Below are 13,498 nucleotides of genomic sequence, written 5' to 3'. Positions count from 1 at the left end.
TTCCTATTTGAAGAATAGGAAATATCCTTTAGCTTCACACTAGAAGATTATCACACCCACAGAGGGAAAATAAGCTACCTATTCTGAGCCAGTTCTGCTGATTTGATAGTGCCTGTTTGGACCAGTGCCTAGAGTAAAACAACAGAGACTTCATGAGCTCAGTAAATCAAGGCTCTAAAAACATCACTCTTATAGCTAAAAGAAAATATCTAGAAGGTGATTTCATCCAGGTCACATAGATCCATAGTTATTTAAATCTAGAAGAAGAGAACTTGACTCAAAAACTACATATTACAGTATATTGTTCTGTATTTAGGCCTTACTTACCACAGAAATGATCTGAAGATTATTTGAATTTGTCTTATTCAGCAAACCTTCCACTACCTTGAACACTCGCAGAACTGCGGAATGGAGAGGAGAATCTGTTGTCCTGTTGCAAAGACATGCTACAGGTTATCTTCTGAGAGTCCAAAACATTGGGATATAAATACAATCAATGAGACCAAAACAAAAGTCATCTGCCTTTGCTCCTTTAGAAGAAGTTTAAGTGGGAACTTAAGTATAGTCTTCTTCTTAAGTTTAAGTATAGTCTTCACTTTCCTACAGTCATGAGAAATTCTCTTTCCCATATTGAATTGCTACTGCCCACTACATAGTTACCTGAATCTTCCCAGTTCTTTTCAGAATCTATCTCAATTTATTCCTCCTCCATAAAATCTGTGATCACACAAGTTCCCAGCTATATCTATCTTCTTATCCTTTCCAGATCTGGCCCGCTGACCCAGACCATTAAGAATGTCTTAATCTGGGCAGGGCATGGCTCAGCAAATAAAGGTGCCTGATATCCTGAGTTCTATCTCCAGAACCTACCTGGTCAAAGGACAGAACCAAGTCCCACAAGTTGTCCTCTGCTCTGTAAACACGTGTTATGACTTGGAAAGTCAACCCATGACATGTGTGTCCCCCACATACATGCACATTAACACAAACTGTAAAATAGATAAAAATATAATAATAAAATATAATGTCCTACTCCAACGGCTACTTCTAATTTTTCTAATTTTCTTTTGTTTGTACTCACTACTCCCACTCACCCCAAAATATCCTTCAAGGTTAAGTGCACATTTTTCTGTTTCTAAAACAGGAGCTGGAGCAAAACAAGGCAGTGAGTACTCAGGAGGATATCAATTAAATACTAAACTCCATAGACATAGAAAGTTGTTGCAAAGAAAATAAAATGATTACATGAATCAAGAACCCAGGTGTCCTCAGTACTGTATAATCTTCCATAAAAATTCTATACTGTTATAGCGTCAACAATTCTTCATATAGCAAGTCACTAAATCCACCAGAGATACAAAGAAATTCAAGTTTCTAAAACTTAAAGCTTGAACATCAGACTTTAGAGTGGGCATGGCTGCACAATAATTTGAAAAGAGCCTGAACTGAGCCTCTATAGATACACAAGTAGATACAGGAGGGAATTAGGAAAATGAAACCTGGCATTTATTTTCCAGGAGTACAGAGATAGGGTACAATATTGAAAGTTAAGGTTGCAACAGGTAAATTGACTTCCCCTATGATTTCTAATCATATATATTTCTATCAAATATATTTACATGAATAACTTATCCTATCCTGGCAAGCAATTGTTAAAATTTCTCCTCTTCCATTCACTTTTTATAAGATTTATTTTTATTTTATATATTTGGATATTTTGGCTGAGTGTATACCTGTTCATCAGATCCCCTGGGACTGGAGTTACAAATAATTGTAAACAACCATGTGCGTGCTGGGGACTGAACTTGTGTCTTCTGCAAGAGTAACAAGTGCTCTTAACCTCTGAGCCATCGCTCCATCCTCCACTTCATTCTTGAGAATGTGGAGTAGTAATTTATTTCAGATGCTCTATATTTATGTAAACCTCTATATTCATGATTGTGCTGGCTAGTTTTATGTCAACTTGACACAAGCTAGAGTCAGCTAATAGGAAAGGAGTCTCAACTGAGAAAATGCCCCCATAAGATCTGGCTGTAGGCAAGTCTGTAATACATTTTATTTATTAGGGATTGATTGAGGAGCAACCAGTACACTATATGTGGGACCACTCATGGGCTGGTAGTCCTGGGTTCTATAAGAAAGTAAGCTGAGCCAATCTTATGAAGAACAAGCCAATAAGCCAGACCAGTCCATTGCCTCTGCATCAGTTACTGTCTTCAGGTTCCCACCTGGTGTGAGTGCCTACCCTTATTGATTTTGATAATGAACAGTATGGTATGGAGTTGTAAATCAAACAAACTCTTTCCTCCCTACTTTCTTTGGTCATGGTATTTCATTGGAGCAGTAGTGACCCTAAGACAATGACTTTACTTCCCATAAATAATTTTTGTCCATTAAACGTTTTTTTATGTTTGCTTGTTTGGTATATGCTAAGCACTTGCTCTATCACTAAGTTATCTATAAACACCAATGCCCTATTTTTGATTCTTAAACACTGCCCAGGCCCTGTAAAGCCAGAGCACCACTGGCAGTGGAAAATACATATCTCACTTATGCAAATATTCTTATATTTATAAATCTGATCCTCTTTGTTTTCTCTTATAGTAAAAGAAGAGATAATGTGTTTGAGGTAAGAAATGAGGCTCTGGTATAAGACAGAAATGAGCTCCAGGCCAAGCTCTCTTCTTAGTTAAATTATTTAACTTCTCTGCATCTTGGAAATGGGGATTCTAATAGTACAGAAAAGTTGGGATTTTATTTACCAAAATGTCTGACACAAGATTCTTCTTAGACAGGAATGTTGACTTTTAAGTAAGGTAGTTTAAGTAAGTTTGTTTGTTTTGTTTTGTTTTGTTTTGTTTTGTTTTGTTGTTGTTGTTTCCCCTCCACTGTGTTACAAAAACATTTCTTAACAAAGCACCTCAATGAATCGATGTCAGTATGTCAGAAGGCAATGTCTTATTAGTGTCAAGGAAGAAAGAATTCAGTCTTTGAAGCTAGCTAGACAATAAAGTAGAAATTCTGGTTCCAAAACTTTATTTATGCTCTTTCTCAAGTTCTCTAAAAATTGCCTAACTTTCCCATTCACTGGACCTGGATTATGAATGATGATAGTTAAATTAAGAGCTTGGAGGACTGAATTAAATCTCATTTATGAAAAATGGCTTACCTGAATAAGTCGGTGCATAATAGTCACTTGGCAAATGTCTGCTCTCGAGTCCTGTATGACTTCTCCTTAGGCTACAGTGGCAGTCAGTTCTCAAGCTGTGGGTCAAAACCCCTTTTGGGGGTGGTCAGGTGACCTGTTCACAAGGATTCCCTAAGACCATCTGAAAACACAGATATTTAGATTACAATTCAGAACAGTAGCAAAATTACATTTATAAGGTAGCACTGAAAATAATTTTATGGTTGGGATGACCATAAGATGAGAAACTGTATTAAAGCGTCACAGCAGTAGGAAGATTGAGAGCCACTGGGTTAGAAGCTTAATAAAAACTAAAGAACCCAGAAACATCCAGTCTAATATTGAAGAGGTATGAAAAAAAAATGATGAAAGGAGAGTGAACAGGAAACATGTAAGGCTGGACAGGAAGCAGACTAAAAATACAAAATGACCAAGAACTGTTCACAGGACTCAACTGAAGCAGACATGGATGTGGGGACAGTTTGAATGGGGTAGGTTCCTAGGTAGAAGGAAAGATAACACATACAGTTTTCCCTGTCCTGTAGAATTCAAACCCTGAAGGAATGGAATGGGGCATAACAGGTCATTTTAGAAGAGTGAAGTAATAGTAGAGAGATAGGGAGCTCTTCTGGGAAAACTCTGGAAACTCAGAACTTACTAAAGGACCGTGGGAAAATTTTTGAAATTCTTTGAGGTTCTGTTTTCTTATCTCTAGAGTAGAGATCTTCCCTCTCTAGTTCATTGCAAGAGTAAATGCAAAGTAATATAAACACTTTAGTACAGTATTTGGCACTTAGTAAGTGGTAAACAAACTGTAGCAGACTTGATGCACCAGGAACACATTTCTACATGGGAAAGTGAGGCTGCCAAGGTGGGGTTCCAACCATTGAAAGGCAGGCCAAGTATCAACAAAGCTTCAATTTTACAACCTGGCTTCTGGTTGGACACTTTTTTTTTCAGAGCAAATGCAGATCAATATTTTTATATACTCAAATATATGTAGGAGTCAAGCAGGAAACAAGTAGTTGGCTGCTGGAGATTTGGTAGAACTGAGGACCACAGAAAGAGAATTATGATGCTTCAAGAAGTGGGTGAATATCACTTCTTTTGTCAAACTAAGAGAAAGTGTTTACTTTTAGCTAAAAGTGGTACTGACATAGTAACTGGAAAGGCCCAGTAAAGGAAAAGTAGTTTCCTCATATCAAGAGGATGGAACTGCTGGACCTGAGACTTCAAGCTACCCAAAACATAAACAAATTAATCCACTTAGGCAGGTCGATCACCTGGCCAAGGGACCACTGCTAGAAGGGACAACTCCAAGGGACCACTGCTAGGAGGGACGACTCCAAGGAAGGTGGAATCTTCTTAAGCCATGCTAAAGAGACAGACATAATTGATTATTCCTTTCATAAGATACTATAATTTTTCCTCCCAGAACCCCTACTTCTTAATCCCGTCTCTAACAGAGCATAGCCATGTTGCTTGTGGAGTCTGCACGCTTTTCTGGATTATGCAGAAAAGTATAACTTGACTTTTCTTTTATCTCCTTTCTAAGTATGTTTTCTTAAACATGTTAGCCTTCCCTAACACTTTGGATTTCATGTTTCCTCTACTCCTCCTGTAACTCAAGCCATATGGCTCACCTCCATGCCAGCTTAACACAAATGATGTAGCTTTTCTTCCTCCAGCTCATCTCCATTCTTCTCCTCCAGGCAACTGCTGAGATTTACAGTCAGACTGCTTAGGATTTTTCCTTTTAAATTCTAATAAAATTGTCTTTTATGTAAACTTTGGATTTATTTAACTTTCAAACATTCCCTGCCTTTTAATTCTTTAATCCACAGAGAAAATAAACTCAATGTTGTACCCTTGGTGGCATCAGGACAACCAGTTTAAAATTGACAATGTGCATGTTCAAAGGAAACTGGAAGTTCAATACTCATAGAGCAAGTTTACTTCTAAGACTAAGCAATATGAAAAGTATTACAGAAGGGAGGATCTACATCTCAAATGATGACATTTCAGGCGTTATGAAGAAATTATTTGGAAGATTTTCCTGGTCTATGCAACATCACCCTTAACAAATATCAATTTTCCATATAATTGTATATAGTTGTACAATCAATTTCCTTATTCAATCCAAAATTACATCCAAAACTTCATGAAGGTGACCCCTAAACCAAAATGCCTAGAGCTTTTATAAAGGAGCTTTCTACAAACCACTGCACTGGTGAAAATCATAATGAACAATAATATTGGAAACTCAACCATCACGTCATGATAAAAACCAAAAGAAACTCAGAATAGAAGGAACATAACTCACCATAATAAAAGCTATGTAGAGACAATTTAGCAAAAGTTATACTAAATATGGAAAATAGCTGGATTTCCTCTAAAATCAAGAAATTTACAAGGTTGTATACTGTCTCTACTCTTTCTTAACACTTTTTTTAGCACTCAAATCCTCAGCCAGAGTAATAAAGCTCCCAAGAAGGGGCTGCTGAGAAAGAAATCAGGAAAAGACTCTTACCAGTGTGTGTACTCTCTGTGTATAGAGAGCTATAGAGTTGTGGTTTTTCAGTTTTGTATCCTGCTATTTAACTGAAAGTATTTTTTAAAAAACCCACAAGGAGTGAGACTACACCTGAGCCAACAGTCACCTACGGATGGATGAAAGAGGGACTCTGGAGGTCATAGCTCTTACTGATGAAATATTGACAACTAGTAGAGTCTAGGAGGAGGAAAACACAGTATTCAGTTCTGAAGACACTGGTAAACCCATGGCTACACTGAATCTGGGCCCAGATCTTAGTAGGCCCCAAGACCTTAGCACAACTGACTCCATGGTGGAAAACTCAGCATGTAGCCATCACTATCTGACAAAAACAAACCTCAGACCTAATCCATCAAAGTCCATACACTTCTGGGAAACTCTCAAAATGTACTTTGTTTTTTAGCTTCTATAGTTCAGATTCCGAATAACTGTTCTTGGTAACTAAAAGTATGTCAACTCAGAACATGTATTTTGGGCTTAATAGCTCAACACAAGAAAGGCTCAGGGCTATACTGGAATCATGAAGAGCCAGTGTAGTTGCTTGCCAGGTAGTAAAGACTTAAGGCTTAAAGCAATGTCTGAGCAGTCTTCTCTGGTGAAGACCTCACAACAACACAAATGACCTTAACAAGAAAGAGAAGAAAGGAAAATTCAAAGATATGGGACATTAAAGAAAAAGGAGTGCTGGGGTATAAGGGAAGTAGAAGGAACCAGAATTTTTGTTTAAAAAAAAAAAACAAACAAACACAAAATTTTATTACTTAAAAACCTCCCAGGACTGAATCAAACCAAATAGGTAGAGGAATTATCTAAGAAAACCTACACAATACTGAAAAAAATAAATTGAAGAGGACATTAGAAGAGGGAATAATCTCCTGTACTATAGATCACCAGAAATTAATAGTGTGTAAATAGCTGTATTAAAAATGGGGGCCTATCTTGCATGGAAATCCAATCAACTTTCCAATGATATCTTTCAGGGGAAAAATCTAAAATTCATACAGAAATACCAAGGGCAATAAGTAGCCAAAGAAATAAAGCATTTAAACACCAATTTTCCAGTTACACTGCAGAATCATAGTACAAACCTAGACACCAAGAGATTGATCTGTTTAATAGTTCAGAGTTAGGATTCTTATCATTTGCTCTCTGAGGACAAACCCTGTATTTGATGCTGTTACTTTCCATCCTACATAGTGTCTTCAGCATTGAAGAGTTCCAGTATTTACTAACAAGGGATTCTCTAATGGAAAATTCTTCATTTTGGATCTAAAACATTTTGCTTGCTACATTTTCTGAAATTTACCTCAACAATCGCTGAAACTATTTAATATTTCATCTATCTTAATTAATATGCATTAATTTTTACATTCAGAGGAATATTTCAATACATGATGTACTATTCACTGACATATTTCACTGTTTTACATTCATATCAACTTTTTCTAACCTCCATGTAGAAAAGAAACAATGTTACTTGTCACTCACTTTGTGTCTGCTTTATTTCACTTATCATAACAATCTCTATTTCCATTTATTTTGTTGCAAATAATACAATTTTGTTCTTCTTTATAGCTAAAGAATTCTATTCTGAATATGTAACATATTTTCTTTGTCTGCTACTCTTTTGATGGGCCCTGAATTTGATTTTATCTCAGCCATTCTGAATAGATCTGTAATAGATATGAGAGTCCAGGTATCTACTTTCTGATCTCATTTTTATACATTCCCAAAATGGAAAAACTAGATCATATGGTAGTTTGTTTTTTAATTTTTCTGAAAACTATCCATATTTTTTCTTGATCATTATAAAAATATAGTAAAAGTAAACTCTTCCCTTTTTCTACACCTTGACTGAGATTTGTTACTTCTTTTTTTTTAATAGTAGGTCAAATAACCTTTATGGTTTTTATTCAAATAACTGTTATTATTATTATTATTATTATTTTACTTATTGATTTTACATCCCACTCACTTCCCCCCTTTCAGTCACTCTCTCCCACACTTATTCCCCCTATACTCCCTCCCCTTCTCCTCTGAGTGGTTGGGTCCCACTGGGTACTCCCCCACCCTGGTGTATCAAGTCTCTGCAAGGCTAGGCATATACTTTCCCACTGAGGCCAAACAAGGCAGCCCAGCTAGAAGAACATATCCCACCCACAGGCAACAGCTTTTGGGATAACCCTATTCCAGTTGTTCAGGACCTACATGAAAGCCAAGCTGCACATCTGCTACATATGTGTGGAGAAGCCTAGGCCCACCCCATGTATGCTCTTTGGTTGGTAGTTTAGTTTCTGAGAGCCCCAAGGGTCCAGGTTAGTTGACTCTATTGGTCTTCCTGTGGAGTTACTATCTCCTTAGGGACCACAATCCTTCCTCCTATTCTTCCACAAGAGTCCCCAAACTCCATTAACTGTTTGACTGTGGGTATCTGCATCCGTCTGAGTAAGACTTGTTACTTCTTTTGTTATTCTTCTAATAGCTACTATAACTAGAGTAAAATATCTCATTGTATTTTGTTTTGAGTTTCCCTGACAAATTATCATATTGGTCATTTTATTTAATTTTATTTTTTTTTTAATTTTTATTGGATATTTTCTTTATCTACATTTCAAATGTAAATCTGCTTCCTGGTTTCCCCCCTCCTGGAATCCCCCATCCTCCCTCCCTCTGCTTCTATGAGGGTGTTCCTCTAACCCACCTACCCACTCCTACCTTCCTGCCTTCACATTCTCCTACACTAGGGCATCTATGGAACCTTCATAGGACCAAGGACCTCTCCTCCCATTGAGGCCTGACAAGACCATCCTCTGCTATACATGCAGCTGGAGCCATGTGTACTCCTTGGTTGATGGCTTAGTCCCTGAGAGCTCTGGGAGGTCTGGTTGGTTGATATTGTTGTTTTTCCTATTCCTTTTGAGATTTGTCTATTCAGATCATTCTCCCATCTTTAATTGGGCTAGTTATAAATATAGGGCTTTGAGTGTACATGTATACGCTTTTATGTGGATATTAATTCGACTCTCTAGATTATCTCTGATTTTCTATGCAGAAGCATTTATATTTAATACAATCCCATCTATTTCTTTTTAGTTTTGTTTCCTAAGCTTTTGAAATTATGTTTTTAAAGTGTGTTCATGTCAATTGCTTTAGGGGTTTACTTTGGGGAGTTACTCTGTTTTCTTCTAGTATTTCTATAGTTTCAGATTATTTGGGTTTCTTACATTTTGATTTTTGACAAATTTTTAGTTGATTTTTATACAAGAATAAGAGAGTCAATCAAATTTCAACCTTCTACACGTCTATCTCCAGATTTTCTAGCACTATTTTTGAAGAAACCATAATCTCCCCATTGTTTGTTTGGGTCATATTTATCAAGCAACACTTTGCTATAATTTTATGGATTCTTAAAAAAATTCTAAAGTGTTCCATTAACCTACATGCCTATTTTCATGATAACAGCATAGTTTTGATACCATGGCTATGTAGCAATTCTTAAATTCTTAAATGTCTTAGCTTTCTTTGTTTTCAAAGTTGTCTTGGCTCTTCTGAGATGTTGGTACTTCCATATGAATTTTATAATTATTTCTTTAAATCCTTTTATTTATATTTTATAATTTCCCCTATAGAAATTGTCCACTTCCTTGATTAAATTTTGTACTAGGCATCTTTGTATATATTAGGCACTATCATTTTCATAATTTCTTCTTTCTTAGAAATCTTGTTATTATATAAATAATTGCTATTTTCTTTTCATCTTGAGCTGGTATCCTGCTAGTTCACTGAATTATCAGTTCTGTTTCTTCCATGCTTTCACCAGTCCTAAGTAAGAATGATGCATTTTATATATCTCAAAAGAATTAAAAGAGGGATTTTGAATGTGTTTACCATAAAGAAATAATAAGTTTAAAGCAATGGACATAATGATTTCCTTAAGCTTAACATTCCATTAGATAGATAGATAGATAGATAGATAGATAGATAGATAGATAGATAGATAGACAGATCTTGAATCCGTAGCCAAACTTGTCTCTCACAGCACTAGAAGCTAAATGGCTGGTCCCAGTAAGTGTTTCAGGGGGATATTCTTCCTTGCATCTTCCAGCTTCTATTGCCATCAGCTATTTCTGGATTTATAGAGGTCCTACTTTTCACATGACCATTCTCTCTCTCTCTCTCTCTCTCTCTCTCTCTCTCTCTCTCTCTCTCTCTCTCTCTCTCATAAAAACAAAATTCTAGGCATATTGGATTAAGGGTCTATCTTACTCTAGTATAGGGTCATTTTTTAACCTATTATGTACATAATGACCCTGTTAGAAACAAAGAATAATCTCAGTGCCTCATGAAGGAACACACAGTGAAAGCAGCTCAATAACACAACTTTTCTACTTGCAGAAAGGGAGCTCTTGCTCAGAAGACCCAAGCTCACTTGGTTTATATTCTAATGCAGTGATGATTATGCCTTTTCCCCATTGGGTAGAGTCCAATCAAGTCTTTCCAACTGGCAATTTTTACAGAATCATCACGAAGGAAATGTTCAAAATGTAGCCCCAACTGGCTATTAAAGGTTGGTAGGTATAGTGATTTATGGGTATAATTAGGAGTTCATTTAATACTATATCCACTTAGCAGAATAATAGTAGTTTGTTCCTCCCTAGGACCTTTGACCTATCTAGCCATAATGTCTTGACCCATTAATGGTATGGGTTTCATCTTGCAGAGTTGGACTCAACTACAATCAGAAAGTGATTGGTTACTCCTATGTGAAGGGGCCAGAACTGCAGGATCTCCATGACTCAAGGCAACTACAGTACATCGGAGAGGAGTCTTGTGGGGAATCTTTTGTTGATTGTGTGGCAGAAGCCAGAGGCCTAGGGCTGGACCTAAAAGTCATTGAAAGGGTGTTTTTATGTGTGAACATCTTAGTTGTTGCATTCCTCTTTGATCTCTAAGGTCACATTCTGATATATATTAAGTATTACCCAGTAGTTTTCACCTTTAGTATAACTTTTGAGGTGACACAGTTAACTCATTGAGGTTCACACCTCCATTGCACCAGTGGTCATGTCTGATAGAGAAAGAGTGTAGGGAGTTCACCTTAACTTATTGGCACAGAAAAAAACTTTCTAAACAGGATTATGATAGTTCAGGCATCAAGACTAATAAATAATAAATGAGACTTCATAAAACTAAAAGGTTTCTCTACAGCAAAGGACACCACCTTTTGAGTGTAAAGACAGCCCATAAAATGGGCAAACGTTTTAACTAGCTATATCTCTGATAGAGGAATAATATCTGTAACAGCAGTTTTCAAACTGTGAATCAACCCCTATAGGGTCAGTCACTGAACACCATTGGAAAACACATATTTTCCATGGTCTTAGGAACTGAGACACTGTTCCTGTATCTGTCTCCAAGCAGGTCTGCTCACATGCAGATATACTCACTTATTAGTATCTGGAAGTGCATTAAAAGGTTATAGCATTAGAAAGGTTGAGAACCACTGCTCTAAAATATACAGTGAAAAAAAAAAAAAAAAACACTAAACACTAAGAAAACAAACAACCTGAAAAATAGGGCATGGAACTAAACAGAGAGTTCTTAAAAGATGAGATATAAATGGCTGAGAAGTAATTTTGAAAAATATTCAACAACCTTAACCATCACAGACATGGCTTTAATTGTGTTTTCTTTAACATCTAGAAAGTTTGGGGCCTAGCTAAAAATATTTAATGTTGGAAATTTATCAGTTTAATTAAAATGGAATGGAAACAAAATTTAACAAGAGATATTCAGAAGTAATTTCTATGTATTACTCATTTTCTTCCTAATATCAATAACTAAATATAGTTGTACTTTCAACTTGACTACTACAGCATTGAAACTCCAGCATAATTTAGACCAAAATAGTATAGTCAGTAGTTATTCATTGACCATTTCCCACTAAAGATTAAGTAAGATAAATCTGAAAACTTAATAACCATGATTTTTTACCCCAATGCAAATATCAAAATGATAATAATTTATCTTATGAAATGAATTTATACTAAGAATGTATTCCCCCCAAAGGACTTCAAAGTGGCTCTAATCATTTCAAAGTGGCTATAATAACATTATAATAACATTCCCAGATCAATTTTCATATATTGTCTCATTTAATCCTTCACAGTACCAGTTATATGGAGTGGATATCAGTAACACCATAATTAATCTTTTTAAAAAGTAAATTGAACTAACTTGCTTAGTGGCCCTCAGTTCCTAAGTAGTAATATGAGTGAAGTCCTGTTGGTTTGTATCATGTCAACAGAGGGCCTCTTTATGTATATATTAAAGCTAAGAATAGACAGGCAGTAGGTTATACTACTTAGCTTGCATTTTATTGTTTGTAAATAGAGAGTTCATTGGGAGCCTTCACTTTTATTGAGAACATGGCCATTTTAATATTTATGAGTGAAGGTGATAGGTGTTTTAAGGTTTTAGGTGATTTAAATCTCCTAAGGATTTACTCTCAAAATTATTAAAGTGATATAAGAAAACATTATAAGTTCATGACAAACACTTAAGGCTGTTTTACATGGGGTGTACTGTGCTAGGTATGGAGGATAAATAAATCAATAAGATATAATCCCTCAGGGAGCCCTGGTGAGGAGGCAGACAGTAAACACTACAACTTTTTTTTTTTTTTAACTATGTTTAGAACTAAGGATAAGGTTGAGTGGAAGCATGTGGCTAGATAGTGCAGAAGAAGCAGACCATGAAGGATCTAGCAGAACTACAAACTAAGACCTTTGGAATTTACTCTGCAGAAAATGGTAACTTGCTAAGAATTCCATGCATGTTTTCAGTTAATCCAAGGAAGAACAGAATAGAGGGAAAAAGAAAAAATCATGTATAAATTTTAAGGCTGAATAAGAAATTGATAAATCATCATACAGAAAGTAGATAACTCAGGGTTAGATGAAGCAAATAGTTTTGAAAGACAGCTTGAGACAGAAGAAGCTAGAAGTAAGATAAGAAGAGAATTGTTTAAAAAGGGGAGGGGGAAATTGCCTCATGTTTCTGGTTTGGGGAATTGTAAATTGTGGTAAACTTCTTTGAAGGAGAGAATATAGGTAGTGTGGTAAAAAGAAGATAACAACTACCACTTCAAATAAACTAATATCTGAAAAACATTCCAGGTGACAAGTACAGTAACATTGCTTATATTCACATTACCATGTAACCACACACTATTTCCAAAACATTTCATCTTCTCAAATAAAAAAAAAAATGTGTTCTCTAAACATCACTAAACCAAGGACCTTAAACACTCATCTCTATAGGCCTCATATTTAAAATCTTAGATATGTACTGTTCTTGCCGAGGACCCAAGATGATTCTCAGCACCTATGTTAGGTGGATCACAATTGCCTGCAGTCAGATTTAGGGAAATCCAATGGCTTTGTCCTCCATAAGTACCTTGACTCATGTACACACACACACACACACACACACACACACACACACACCACAGTCTTTGTGTGTGTGTGTTTCTTTTTTATTATTAGATATTTTCTTTATATACATTTCAAATGCTATCCCAAAAGTTCCCTATACCCTCCCTCTGCCCTGCTCCCCTACCCACCCTTCCCACTTCTTGACCCTGGCATTCCCCTGTACTGGGGCATATAAAGTTTGCAATACCAAGAGGCCCCTTTTCTCAGTGATGGCTGACTAGGCCATTTTCTGCTACATATGCAGCTAGAGATATGAGCTCT

The sequence above is a fragment of the Mus caroli genome, chromosome X (assembly GCF_900094665.2).
Source record: "Mus caroli chromosome X, CAROLI_EIJ_v1.1, whole genome shotgun sequence".
NCBI lineage: Eukaryota > Metazoa > Chordata > Mammalia > Rodentia > Muridae > Mus > Mus caroli.
The sequence above is the reverse complement of the archived record's forward strand: the minus strand, read 5'-3'. Positions refer to the sequence as shown.